Raw genomic sequence first — 14,065 nt, forward strand, 5'->3', positions numbered from 1 at the left:
CTCTCCATGTTTTGGGGCTGTGTTCCATGGCCCCCTGGTGGAGCTTCCTGGCTTGTGCAATCGCTTGGCCTATACTGTGCTTGTCCCTTTGGTGTCTGGCTACATAGAGAGAGACTCTTCTTTGGATCCTCCTGAATTACAATCTATTTTTACAATTTTAAGTTAATAAGATCATTACATATATTAAATGGTAGAAGTAATAGATAAGTAACATGTGTTGTGAATGTATATGATGTATATATTTTTTCTTTTTTAGTAACCCATTGTCATTGCACCCCTCTGAGCCCTTGAAGAAGCCGACAAAGGTGAAACTCGTCAGCTGAGCTATCCCTTCCTTGTGTGACATGTTATACATAATCTATATGTTACGAGGTTTCTCAAACAACAAGTTCACTTTATAGATACATGAGGGATCTCTATCCTCGGGGGTGCTTTAGGTTTGACTACATGCTATTTTTCTAATGATTTTAATGGTGATGTGTAGATCGCTAACCTCACATTTTTTAAGAATAAAAAAAGAAAAAATAATAAAAAATTTCTTTTAACTAATGATTGTGCACTGGTAATTATTTTGAGAGGAGGTTCAACACCTTTAAAGTCCCATTGGTTTCTCCTGCTTGCAATTATTTATTTATTTATTTATTACTAGTAATGGTGGCGTTCAGCGACTTATAGCGGAACTGCGATATTGCGGCAGACAATTTAGACACTAACTGACACTTTTTGGGGACCAGTGACACTAATACAGTGATCGTTGCTAAAAATATGCTATGTCACTATACTAATGACACTGGCTGGGAAGGGGTTAACATCAGGGGTTATCAAAGGGTTAACTGTGTGCCTAGCCAGTGTTTTTTTCAAAACTGTGGGGGAGGTGCTTTTACTAGGGGAAGGCATGGATCTATGTCCCTGTTTTGCCAGAACACAGGACTCATGCCTTCCTTACTGACAGAATGGCCACCTGCCTTGTTTTCATAGGCAGACTGCCATTCTGCCTCTCTCCTCGATTATCTGCGGGTGGCGGCAGATATTAAGTCTGTGGGGTCTCGCTGTGTGTGATCACAGAGGGAGTGAGCTGTCAGCAGTGTGCCCTACCCCCGGAAGAGCCAGATCATGTATGTATGTATATATATATATATATATATATATATATATATATATATATATATATATATATATATATATATATATATATATATATATATATGTTCCGGTGCACAGGTGCCGCCCTGTAGCAGTAAAACTGCTATAGGGCAGGCCTGAACTGGTTAATGCCTTCTCTGCATTAAGGTAAAAAACCTTCTGTGTCCAGGATCCCCTCCCCCAGGCCCCCCTCCTTTTACTTACCTGAGCCCCATCTTGATCCAACGCTGAGCACAAGAGCAGCCGATCTCTCTGCTCTCTTATTTCTCACAGGGCAGATTGATAGAAGCGGGAGCCATTGGCAATCCTATGTGGGGGAGGGGCAAAGCCCTGCCGTCAGTGTCTATGGATGTAGGTAGCAAGGCTCGGGAGTGAGCCTGCACGAGTACCCCCATTAGCAAGTGGCTTGCTAGGCTGGTATTAAGAAGGCAGGAGGAGTCAAAAGCACAGTCAGGGGACCCTGAAAGAGGAGGGTGGGCCTACTCTGTGACAAACTATTACACAGAGCAGGTAAGTATAACATCACTTTAACTGGCACTGTTGTCTTTCGTGAGTTTTGTGACACTCCAATAATTATTTTTTTTCTTTAAATGGGTACATAAATACGTATCATATTACAGCATGGAATGAAGTGTAAGTCTAGGCTGCATTCTCACTATAGCATTTCACAAACACATGCAAAGTCGAAGTGTGCATAAATTGCATGTTGTGCTTTCATTGCCATTCATTATTAATGGCACCCAAATGCAGCCAGCAGTTTTCTGTGCTAAAAAAAAAAAAAAAAAACTTGCAACAAACATAGCAATATGCGCAGTTAAAAAAATTAGATGCTCAGAGCATGAGCTACTTAGCCGCATTTGTTGTGCGTAGGATACCTAGGACAGCCCGCCCTAAGCCCAACAAATTAATGTTGCACGTCTTAGTGCGAATGGGGCCTTGGACTCCCCTAAATAAGCTTAAATATTCAGTCTGATGGCTTGTACACACCATGTGAGGGGGGCGTGAGTAAAATTGTGCGTTTTCCTACACCATGCAAAAATGCACTGCCTTCTGCAGGTGTCAATAATTCTTAACCACTTGCCGACAGCAATACGTATATATACGCTACGGTTTGCAAGCAATTTACCGGGATTATGGCTGAAGATATCAGACGTAACTCTGGTATTGTTTTTTGCAGCTAGCTTTCTCATGAAACTGTTACGAGCGGCCAATGGAAAGGTTTCCGAAGCAGTGGGAGGGGACAACCCCCCCCTCCCCCTGGTGTTTCTCAAGCCTGCCGTTTCCTCTGCTTCACCAGAGAAATGATCTAACGGTGCGGCCGGCTGCTCCCATAGGTGATCAAAGAGTAGATACTCTTTGATTGACTCTATGGCCTTGGAGGACCGGAGCAATGTCATGACTAAGGATGAGCTCAGGCGTGTTTGCAACCCGCACGTGCAGAGCCCGCCAAGGAGTCGGCACTGCACAGCGCTAATCGCGAGCAGTGGGACATTTTCCCGATCCGCAGCTGCAGAGATCGGGAAATGTCTCACTGCCTGTGATTAGCTCTGTGCAGTGCCGACTTCCTGGCGGGCTCTGCGCGGGCGGGTTGCGAACACGCCTGAGCTCATCCTTATGCCGGCCATACGCGGTTCAAATTGCGAAAGAATTTTCTTTCGAAAATCGTATCTAAGAATTTTTGTACAAATTTCGCACCATTAGTGGGCTGCAGCAACAGCCGATTTTCGTGCGGCAACCAAATTTGAGGAATCGGACATGTTGGAGAGTTTTAGAAAAACAAACGATTTTCTAATCAAGGATGGGAGAATCGTGTGAGAAATGTAATAAGAAAAGAAAATTTACAGAGAGAAAAGAAGAAGATTCCCGGCCACGAAAATTCTTTTCTGTAGCAACATGAGGTGAAATTGAAGGCTTGGTCGGTCGAATTTCGAAAATCAATGGTGGCGTCATCGGATCACAAAAAAAACTTTCTGATTTTAAAAAGAAAATTCGACCATGTATGTTTAGTCATGACGTCACTTCTGGTCCAGGCTGTAAGTATACAATTTTTTTTTTATCTTTTGCTTATAAAGGTAAAGAAGAGATTTGGGGTCTTTTTGACCCCCAATCTCTCTATAAAGAGGACCTGTCATCCTAAATACTAAAGGATTTGTAATAGGAATAAAGGTGATTAAAAAATAAAAATTAAAAGGGACAGTGTAAAAATAAATAGTTAAACAAATAAGAAAAAAATAAAAAATTAAAGTGCCCCCATCCCTTCGTGCTCACGCAGAAGCGCACAAATATGTAAGCAGTGTTCGCACTACACATGTGAGGTTTCGCCACAAACGTTAGAGCGAGAGCAATAATTCTAGCACTAGACCTCCTCTGTAACTCCAAACAGGTAACCTGTAAAGGCTTTTAAAGTGTCACCTATGGAGATTTTTAAGTACCATAGTTTGTCGCCATTCCACGAGCGTTTGCAATTTTAAAGCGTGACATGTTAGGTATCTATTTACTCGGCCTAACATAATCTTTCACACTATACAAAAAAATTGGAATATATATATTGTGTTTTTTTTTTTTCATTAAACTGTATTCCCCCCCAAAGAATTGCGAAACCGCTGTGCAAATACTGACATATAAAATTGCAATGCTCGCCATTTTATTCCCTAGGGTCTCTGCTTAAAAGAAAATGTATGTTTGGGTGTTTTAAGTCATTTTCTAGCAAAAAAAATGCACATTTAAACTTGCAAACAAAAAAGTGACAGAAAATGCCTGGTAAGTGGTTAATGGCACTCCAGGCATCTGGCAAACACACGTGCGTTCACGCCCATCAAAATGTATGGTGCCGCAGTACCATGCGTTTTGATGCATCGCAATCTGAAAAACTGTACCTGCGCCTTTTAAGCGCATTTCACGCGCCTAGGACAGCACATTGAAATTATTAGGCTGCCCTAAAATGAACACGTAAAAAACACGCAGACTTAAATGCACCTCATTGTGTAAATGAGCCCCAAAAGGTAAAGAACAGAAAAATCCAACCAAATGTCACCCTGTCACCTCAGAGTCACTTGTAAATTACACAGCATGTGCTCTCCATGTCCAACCTGTACACAGGCAATGATGGAGCTTCATATTAAGGTATTATGGAGGGCAAGGCTCTTTAATAGAAGCTAGTCAGGACATTTCTAATGTTTCAGTCTCACCTTATCACCTCCTTCCTCCTCTCCCTGCTCTCACGGCGCCCTACCGTTGCTACAGCAACGCATGAGACACTTCCGGTCTGCTCGCCGAGGATGCCGGGAAATGTAGTTCGGCGCCTCAGATACTGCTCCCTCAGAGTGAGCAGAGCAGAGTTGTGAGGTGTTGTGCCCCCGAACTGTGCTCTGTTCGGAGAGTCATAGAATACTTCACAAACCTCCCTAAATATGTCCACAGTGCACCCAGTGTCACAAATACCTATTAAAGCGGACCTTCCCCCTAAATACACACCTACTGTCCGTTGCATTCTCCCTCTCTCATATTTGGATATTTTTTTAACTCCAGAATGTTTTACCCCCTTCATGACCTGGCCATTTTTTGCTATTTATCACTACTTTAACCACTTGAAGACCAGGCCTTTTTTTGGCACTTTTTGCTTACAAGTATTTTTTGCTAGAAAATTACTTATAACTCCCAAACATGATATATTTTTTTACCAGAGACTCTAGGGAATAAAATGGCGATCGTTGCAACTTTTTATGTCACACTGTATTTGCGCAGAGGATTTTCAAACACAATTTGAATGAAAAAAAAAACACAATATATACCCCAATTTTTTTTGTATAATGTGAAAGATGATGTTACGCTGAGTAAATAAATACCTAACATGTCACACTTTAAAAATTGCACGTGCTTGTGGAATGGTGGCAAACTGGTGGCATATTGCTCTTGCTCTAATGTTCCTGGCGATACCTTTAACCGGTTCAATACAGGGCAATTTCACCCCCTTCCTTCCCAGGCCAATTTTTAGTTTTCAGCGCTGTCGCACTTTAAACGTCAATTGCGCGGTCGTGCGACGTTGTACCCAAAAAAAATTGACGTCCTTTTTTCACCACAAATAGAGCTTTTTTTTGGTGGTATTTGATCGCCTCTGCGGTTTTTATTTTTTGCGCTATAAACAAAAGAAGAGCGACAATTTTGAAAAAAAACAATATTTTTTACTTTTTGCTATAATAAATATCCCAATTTTTTTTTTTAAAAACACATTTTTTCCTCAGTTTTGGCCGATACATATTCTTCTACATATTTTTGTTTAAAAAAATCGCAATAAGCGTATATTGATTGGTTTGCGCAAAAGTTATAGCGTCTACAAAATATGGGATAGATTTATGGCATTTTAAAAAAAAAAAAATTTTTTTTTATTTTTTTTAGCGGCGATCGCGATTTTTTTTGGTGACTGCGACATTATGGCGGACACATCGGACACTTTTGACACATTTTTGGGACCAATCACATTTATACAGCGATCAATGCTATAAAATTGCATTGATTACTGTGTAAATGTGACAGGCAGTGAAGGGGTTAACCACTAGGGGGCGGGGAGGGGTTAATGTGTTTCCTAGGGAGTGATTACTAACTGAAGGGGGAGGGGACGCACTAGGGGAGGAGACCGATCTGTGTTCCTCCGTTCTGGGAACACAGATCGCTCTCCTCAGAGCTGACAGGCTGTGGATCTGTGTGTTTACACACACAGATCCACATGCCGGCCCGGTTAACGGGCAATCGCGGGTGCCCGGCGGACATCGCGGCCGCCGGGCACACGCACCGGGTCCCGAGGAACGCGGCGGGCGCGCGCGCGCGCTCCCGGCGGCGCGCGCGCGCCCCCTAGACGCCCGGGAATCCCAGGACGTCATATGACGTCCACCCAGGATGGGAGATCCCATCTGGGGACATCATATGACTATGGGCGGGTAGGGAAGTGGTTAAATATGTGTGCACGACTTACGTATGTGTTCACTTCTGCACGCCAGCACGGAAGGATTGGGGCGCTTAAAAAAAAAAATTTCTTATTTATTTTACTTTTTTATTTGTACAATGTCCCTTTAATTTTTTTTATTACTATTATTCCTATCACATGGAATGTAAATATTCCTTGTATTAGAAATAAGGATGACAGGCCCTCTTTATGAAGAGATCTGGGGGCAAAAAGACCCCAAACCACTTACTTACCTTTAAGGCCGGGTTCACACTGATACGACACGACAGTCGTACGACTGTGGATCTGATTTTGCCCTGCGACTTCATGTCCGACTTCCATCCGACTTCAATGACCGGGATCTGATTTTGATCCTGACAATACCAGGCTCTTTGAATCTGGTATGAATCTTAAGGGAAAACCCCACCCAAAACTTTTTTAAAAATTGCGTGGGGTCCCCCCCAAGACCATACCAGACCCTTCGGTCTGGTATCGATTTTAAGGGTAACCCCCATGCCAGAAAAAACAGCGTGGGGGTCACCCCAAAATCTGTACCAGACCCTTATCCAAGCATGCAGCCCGACAGGTCGGGAAAGGGGGGGTGACGAGCAAGCGCCCCCACCCCTCCTGGACCATACCAGGCCACATGCCCTTAACATGGGGGGGGTGGGTGCTTTGGGGCAGGGGGGCTCTGTGCCCCTACCCCAAAGCACTTTGTCCCCATGCGGATGACTTGCTGGAAGCGAAACATGTCATCACAGTGACGGGACTACGAACACGGACTGCCTCCCTGTCCTCTTCCTCCACCCCTGCCATTGGTCTTCACCTTGTTCCGTGGTGCAGGCGAGTGACAGCATCACCAGACGCCGCGACTGTACGGTGCTTTCAACAGGGACACCAGTGGAGCCTCCGGCTGGGTTAACATCATCCTCCATATGGAGCAGAGGCCCCCTAGGCTCCCCAGTTACTATCCACCCTGCCGTGTGGGGCTAATCAACACCTGCAACCACAACATCGCTGGGTTTCTCTGTGACATACCGAGGTCCCTTCCATCCAAGGACAGGCATGGCCGCATGGCTAATTGCGATCTGTGGATAGAACATTGGCTCTAGGAGATGGCAGTTCCCATGTAAGTTTGCTATTTTTGTGTCAATAAATCACTTTTATCAATTCAAATACAGAGGCTGTTTAAATCATTAAGACTGTGCTCCAATTACTTTCACTGTCACGGAGCAATACACCTGAGTCCAAGCGCTTTATGGAACATTTGATGGGGACAAGGGCCTCTTCCCGACAACCATGGGCGGTGGTTGTCGGGGTATGTGGGCGGGGGGTATCAAAATCTGGAAGACCCTTTAACATGGGGGCCCCTAAATCCCCCCCACCCTATGTGAATGAGTAAGGAATACATTGTACCCCTACTCATTCACCCAAAAAGGTGTCAAAAATAAATAAAAACAGTGCACAGGTTTTTGACATAGTCCTTTATTAAAGCAGCTCCAATATGTCTTCTCCCTACAGTTCTTCTCCCTCCTCCAGTTCTTCTCCCTCCTCTGGTGATGTCTTCTCCCCTCTCCGGTTCTTCTCCCTCCTCCGGTGATGTCTTCTCCCCTCTCTGGTTCTTCTTCCTTCTCCGGTGATGTCTTCTCCCCTCTCTGGTTCTTCTCCCTTCTCTGCTGATGTCTTCTCCCCTCTCTGCCGGCTCTTTTATAGACACAGGCCGTGGCCATCCGGTGACGTCATCCGGAGACCCCACCCCCTTGTGATGTCACCGCCCCATCATGCCCCGGGCGGTGACATCACAAGGGGGTGGTCAATATGGGGTGATTTGCTTTCCTAGGGGCTGTGCCACATCCAGATATAATTATATAGAATAAAGAATTCCCCTACATGGACTTTACCGGCACTTTGCTAAAAAATATATGTGTATATTTACGTAATAATTGTATGTGACAGAGTATAAGAAGTAAAAGGATTTTTTTATTTAAACATAACATGGCTTAAAAACATGGTATTTCATAAATTCCACAAAGCATATTACATAATTACATAATCAATAGTATAGTATTCTTCACAAAACAATGAGTTAAGCGAGGGCTCTTTTTCACCCGACGCATTTCGGAATAAACAATGTTTTTGTCCTTCTTCAGGAGTGTAGCAAAAAGAGAGCAATTCGTTTTGTAATATGCTAGGTTAGGTAACTATTATTAAAAATCCCAAACTGGAATGGCATTGGGCATTGTTACTGGTGCAGTTGTCATGAGAACATCAGGATTAGTACTGAATGGTATCAACTGGTGGTAGTCCCAATTCAATGGGGTACAGTATCTCACCTATCCCCGTCCCTCCCGGATGCGTGCAGGCCAAAGCGACTACTGAGGCAAAACAGGAAAGATCCCCTATTTAGCTCAGGTTTAAAGATTGCCAGCCACGCATCCTAGCATCCAACGTGCACAACACAAGGGGGTGGGGTCTCCGCATGATGTCACCGGATGGCCACGCCAAACCAGAACACTTTAGCGGCGCACGCACTATAGGATTGTAACAGACCTTGGACACCTTTGGGTCCTCTAAAGAGAATAGAAATGCAACATGCATAATGCCCCCTCACCCACCTGTCAGGCCTTGTTCGGAGCCACATTCCTGTCTGAATAATGTTGGACAGTCCAGGTTTTGAATCATGTGTCCAGGTTTCAGTCCACCTGAAACCCGGACATGATTCAAAACCTGGACTGTCCGGGGGAATCCAGAATAGGTGGCAACCCTAGGTTAAAGTAGAACAGTCAAAATTTTTTTTTTCATTTTGGAAAGAGTAATGGAGGGTTATCACCCCTGACAGGTTTTTGCCATCTATGTCCAATAGGGCAGATTTCCCTTCACTTCCTTTCACATACGCATAACAGGAAGTGAGAGGAAATCCCTCTAAGGTGAGGGAATCCCGGGGGTGTCAGCGGGGTCACCAAAACTAGTGTCCTCATTGGAAAATGTCTCTATTACTATTCTGGTGTCAACCCAAAATTTGGGAGTTTCAATGATAATGATAAACAAGACACGCAGAAGGGGGAATCTCCCTATTGGGATCACAAACACAAATTAAAGCCTAACCGGTGTTATAATCCCCCTCCACTCAATGTAAAACTAGAAAAAAAATTGCCTTTACAGTAGTTACACTTTACCTTCATTGTTTTTGTGACAGAATGCAGTGTTTCCATCTCTCTAACCTCACCTTTCTCTGCATGTTGTGCAGATGTGCTGCAGGGCTTCAAGTCCCAACAGAGCAAATGGCACATCTGCGTATGCGTGGGTTTCCAAGGTGGAACTGGTATGCAAATTCCAATACTTGGCATGTCTGCGCATGCACAGAAAACCCTCCATGTGTATGCAAAGACCACATTTACTTGGGGTATATCAATGTGAACCCTGTGCAAGGGCTTTCTGTGTCTGTATGGGGATGTACAGATGTTGTGTTCATCTCTGTGTAGGAGATCCCCATTCACTAACTAAACCCTCCTATCATTTTCAGCCATGGAAGCTGCCATTTTGATCTCTGTTTGATATGAAGTTGCCATGGTGCTGCACATGTGATCAGTTATGACACCAGCCATTTGATGGTTTGACAGTTTGGTGGAGAGCACAACTGATGTGACAGTTACATTCCTGGCTTATGCTGGGAACGTAACTGTTTTTGAAACCGTTAAAATGATTGTTTTACTTCCTCTGTGACAGCCAATCATAGTGATCATGTTAGGGAAGCCCATCTTCTCCTCCCAGTATTGGGACCCCCATAAAAGGCTGGTGGAAGCCTATATAGGATTTTAGTGATTGGGTTTACATACATCAGATTTAATTGTTTCTAGTGTGTAAAGCTGGCTATACACTTAGTTCTCATTTACACAAGGAGCACTCTCTACCACCTCCCTGAAAATTGATCTGTGGTTGACACTGATTGCGTATGGTGATAGCGGCTGGCTTGCCAGCACCATAGTAACGCATGACTCTGATCCAGGGCAGGCAGGGAAAACCCCAGCATTGAGAAGATGGATGCTCGCCTCCTCCACTGCCTGCCCTCTGCCACACTGCTGGAACCAAAAGGTAAGGCTCTAATGTGAAGAGGAGGCCATGTGATTGGTTGTGTGGTGCCGATCTGTGTGATGGGGGGCTCTGTTATGGAGATTTGCACAATTGGGGGATACTGCAGTGATGGGGGTACTCTGATGTGAAGGGGGGGGGCCTGTTGTGATAGGGGACCTCCGATGTTATGGGGTGCATCTGATGTGATGGGGGGGCTCTTATGTAAAGGGGAACTCTGATGTAAAGGAGGCTTTGATATGATGGGGGATCTCTGATATTATGAGGGACCTCAGATGTTAAAGGGGACCTCTCTGATAAAGGGACCTCTGATGTAATGGGGGACATCTGATGTGATGTGGGGACTTTGGATGTGATGGGGGACCTTTGATGTGATGAGGAACGGAACCTCTAATGTGAAGGGGGGACCTCAGATGTCATTTAGGGGCCTCTGGTGTGATAGCGATACTCTGATCTGATGGAACGGACCTCTTATATGATGGGGGAATCAGATCTGATGAGGGGGATATCTGATGTGATGAGGGGGACATCTGATGTGATGAGGGGGACATCTGATGTGATGGGCCGGACCTCTGATATAAAGGAGGACCTCTGATGTGATAAGGGGTACATCTCATGTGATGGGGGGGCTCTGATGTGATGAGGGGGACATCTGATTTGATGGGGGGACCTCTGATGTGAAGGGGAACACCTCTGATGTGATGAGGGACACCTCTGATGTGATGGGGGACCTTTGAAGTAATGCAGGACCTTTCATGTGATAGGGGACACCTCTGATGTGATGGGGGTACACTGATGTGATAGGGGACCTTTAATGTGATGGGGAGACCTCTGATGTGATGGGGGAGCACTGATGTGATGGGGGGACCTCTCATGTAGTTAGGGGACACATCTTATGTGATGAGGAACCTCTAGTGCGATGGGGGTATTCTGATGTGATGGGGGGGACCTTTGATGTGATGGGGGGACCTCTGATGTAATGAGGGGACACCTTATATGTTGAGGAAACTCTGGTGTGATGGGGGTATTCTGATGTGATGGGGGGACCTGTGATGTAATGGGGACACCTCTTATGTGACGAGGAACCTCTGGTGCAATGGGGGTATTCTGATGTGATGGGGGGACTTCTGATGTAGTGAGGGGACGTCTCTTATATGATGAGGAACCTCTGGTGCGATGGGGGTATTCTGATGTGATGGGGGGGACCTTTGATGTGATGGGGGACCTCTGAAGTAATGAGGGGACCTCTGGTACGATAGGAGGTACTCTGATGTAACGGGGCCTCTAAAAGGAAGGGGGAATCTCTGATGCAATGAGACACCGATTATGTGATGAGGGACCTCTGGTGCGATAGGGGTACTCTGATGTGATGGGGGGACCTTTGATGTGATGAGGAACCTCATCTGCGTTTGGGATATTCTGATGTAATGGGGGGAACTTTAATGTGATTGGGAGACCTCTGATGGGGGACCTCTGATGTAATGAGGAGACTTCTGATGTAATGAGACCTCTGGCGCGATGGGGGTATTCTGATTTGAAGGGGGGGAGGGGGGACTTTCATGTGATGTGGGGACGTCTGATGTAATGGGGACACCTCTTATGTGATGAGGAACCTCTGGTGCTATATGGGTATTCTGATGTGATGGGGGGGATCTTTGATATGATGGGGGGACCTCTGATGTATTGAAGGGGCACCTTTCATGTGACGAGGAACCCCTGGTGCGAGTGGGTACTCTGATGTGATGGGGAGAACTTTGATGTGAAGGGGGGACCCCTGATGTAAAGAGGGGACACCACTTATGTGATGAGAAACCTCATGTGTGTTTGGGATTTTCTGATGTGATGGGGGGAACTTTAATGTTATTGGGGGACCTCTGATGTAATGAGGGGACACCTCTTATGTGATGAGAAACCTCTGGTGCGATGGGGGTATTCTGATGTGATGGGGGGGGGGACCTTTGATGTGATGGGGGAACCTCTGATGTAATGAGGGGACATCTCTTATGCGATGAGGGACCTCTGGTGCGATGTGGGTACTCTGATGTGATTGGGGGGGGACCTTTGATGTGATGAGGGACCTCTGGTATGATGGGGGTACTCTGATGTAATGGGAGCCTCTGATGTGATGGGGGGACACCTTTGATGTGATGGGGGACCTCTGATGTAATGAGGAGACACCTCTTATGTGATGAGGAACCTCTGGTGTGATGGGGATGTTCTGATGTGATGGGGGGACCTTTGATGTGATGGGGGACCTCTGATGTAATAAGGAGACACCTCTTATGTGATGAGGAACCTCTGATGTGATGGGGGGAACTTTGATGTGATGGGGGAATCTCTGATGTAATGAGGAGACACCTCTTATGTGATGAGGAACCTCTGGTGCGATGGGGATATTCTGATGGGATGGGAGGAACTTTGATGTGATGGTGGGACCTCTGATGTAATGAGGGGACACCTCTTATGTGATGAGGGACCTCCTAAACGATGGGGGTATTCTAATGTGATGGGGAGACCTCTGATGGATGTAATGAGGGGAAACCTCTTATGTGATGAAGGACCTCTGGTGCGATGGGGGTTATCTGATGTAATGGGGGTACCTTTGATGTGATGGGGGGACCTCTGATGTAATGAGGGGACACCTCTTATGTGATGAGGAACCTCTGGTGCTATCGGGGTATTCTGATGTGATGGGGGACTTCTGATGTAGTGAGGGGACGTCTCTTATATGATGAGGAACCTCTGGTGCGATGGGGGTATTCTGATGTGATGGGGGGGACCTTTGATGTGATGGGGGACCTCTGAAGTAATGAGGGGACCTCTGGTACGATAGGGGGTACTCTGATGTAACGGGGCCTCTAAAAAGAAGGGGGAATCTCTGATGCAATGAGACACCTCTTATGTGATGAGGGACCTCTGGTGCGATGGGGGTACTCTGATGTGATGGGGGGACCTTTGATGTGATGAGGAACCTCATCTGCGTTTGGGATATTCTGATGTGATGGGGGGAACTTTAATGTGATTGGGAGACCTCTGATGGGGGACCTCTGATGTAATGAGACCTCTGATCGGTGACCTCTGGTACTATGGGGGGAACTCTGATGTAATGAGGGGACACCACTTCTGATGAGGAACCTCATGTGCGTTTGGGATATTCTGATATGATGGGGGAAACTTTAATGTGATTGGGGGGGCTCTGATGTAATGAGGAGACCTCTGATGGGGGACATCTGGTACGATGGGGGGTACTCTGATGGGGGACATCTGGTACGATGGGGGGTACTCTGATGGGGGACACCTGGTACAATGGGAGGTACTCTGATGGGGGACATCTGGTACAATGGGGGGTACTCTGATGGGGGACACCTGGTACGATGGGAGGTACTCTGATGGGGGACCTCTGGTACGATGGGAGGTACTCTGATGGGGGGACATCTGGTACGATGGGGGGTACTCTGGTGGGGGACATCTGGTACAATGGGGGGTACTCTGATGGGGGACATCTGGTACAATGGGAGGTACTCTGATGGGGGACATCTGGTACAATGTGGGGTACTCTGATGGGGGACATCTGGTACAATGGGGGGTACTCTGATGGGGGACATCTGGTACAATGGGGGATACTCTGATGGGGGATATCTGGTACGATGGGGGGTACTCTGATGGGGGACCTCTGGTACGATGGGGGTACTCTGATGGGGGACCTCTGGTACGATGGGGGGTACTCTGATGGCGGACATCTGGTACGATGGGGGGTACTCTGATGGGGGACATCTGGTACAATGGGGGGGTACTCTGATGGGGGACCTCTGGTACAATGGGGGGTACTCTGATGGGGGACATCTGGTACAATGGGGGGTACTCTGATGGGGGACCTCTGGTATAATGGGGGGT

General features: G+C 46.3%; 1 protein-coding gene across 2 annotated transcripts in view; it reads right to left on the bottom strand.

The window, feature by feature from the left end:
- The window catches only part of LOC141111649 (uncharacterized), a 674,371-nt gene extending 669,966 nt beyond the window's left edge, over positions 1 to 4,405 (bottom strand). For both annotated transcript variants that reach the window (XR_012236466.1, XM_073603803.1), the window contains exon 1: positions 4,332 to 4,405. The gene's annotated coding sequence lies outside the window, so the exon portion shown is untranslated. The remainder of the gene's footprint in view (positions 1 to 4,331) is intronic.
- Between the last annotated feature and the right edge of the window lie 9,660 nt (positions 4,406 to 14,065).

This window comes from Aquarana catesbeiana, linkage group LG11, assembly GCF_042186555.1.
Source record: "Aquarana catesbeiana isolate 2022-GZ linkage group LG11, ASM4218655v1, whole genome shotgun sequence".
Lineage (NCBI taxonomy): Eukaryota > Metazoa > Chordata > Amphibia > Anura > Ranidae > Aquarana > Aquarana catesbeiana.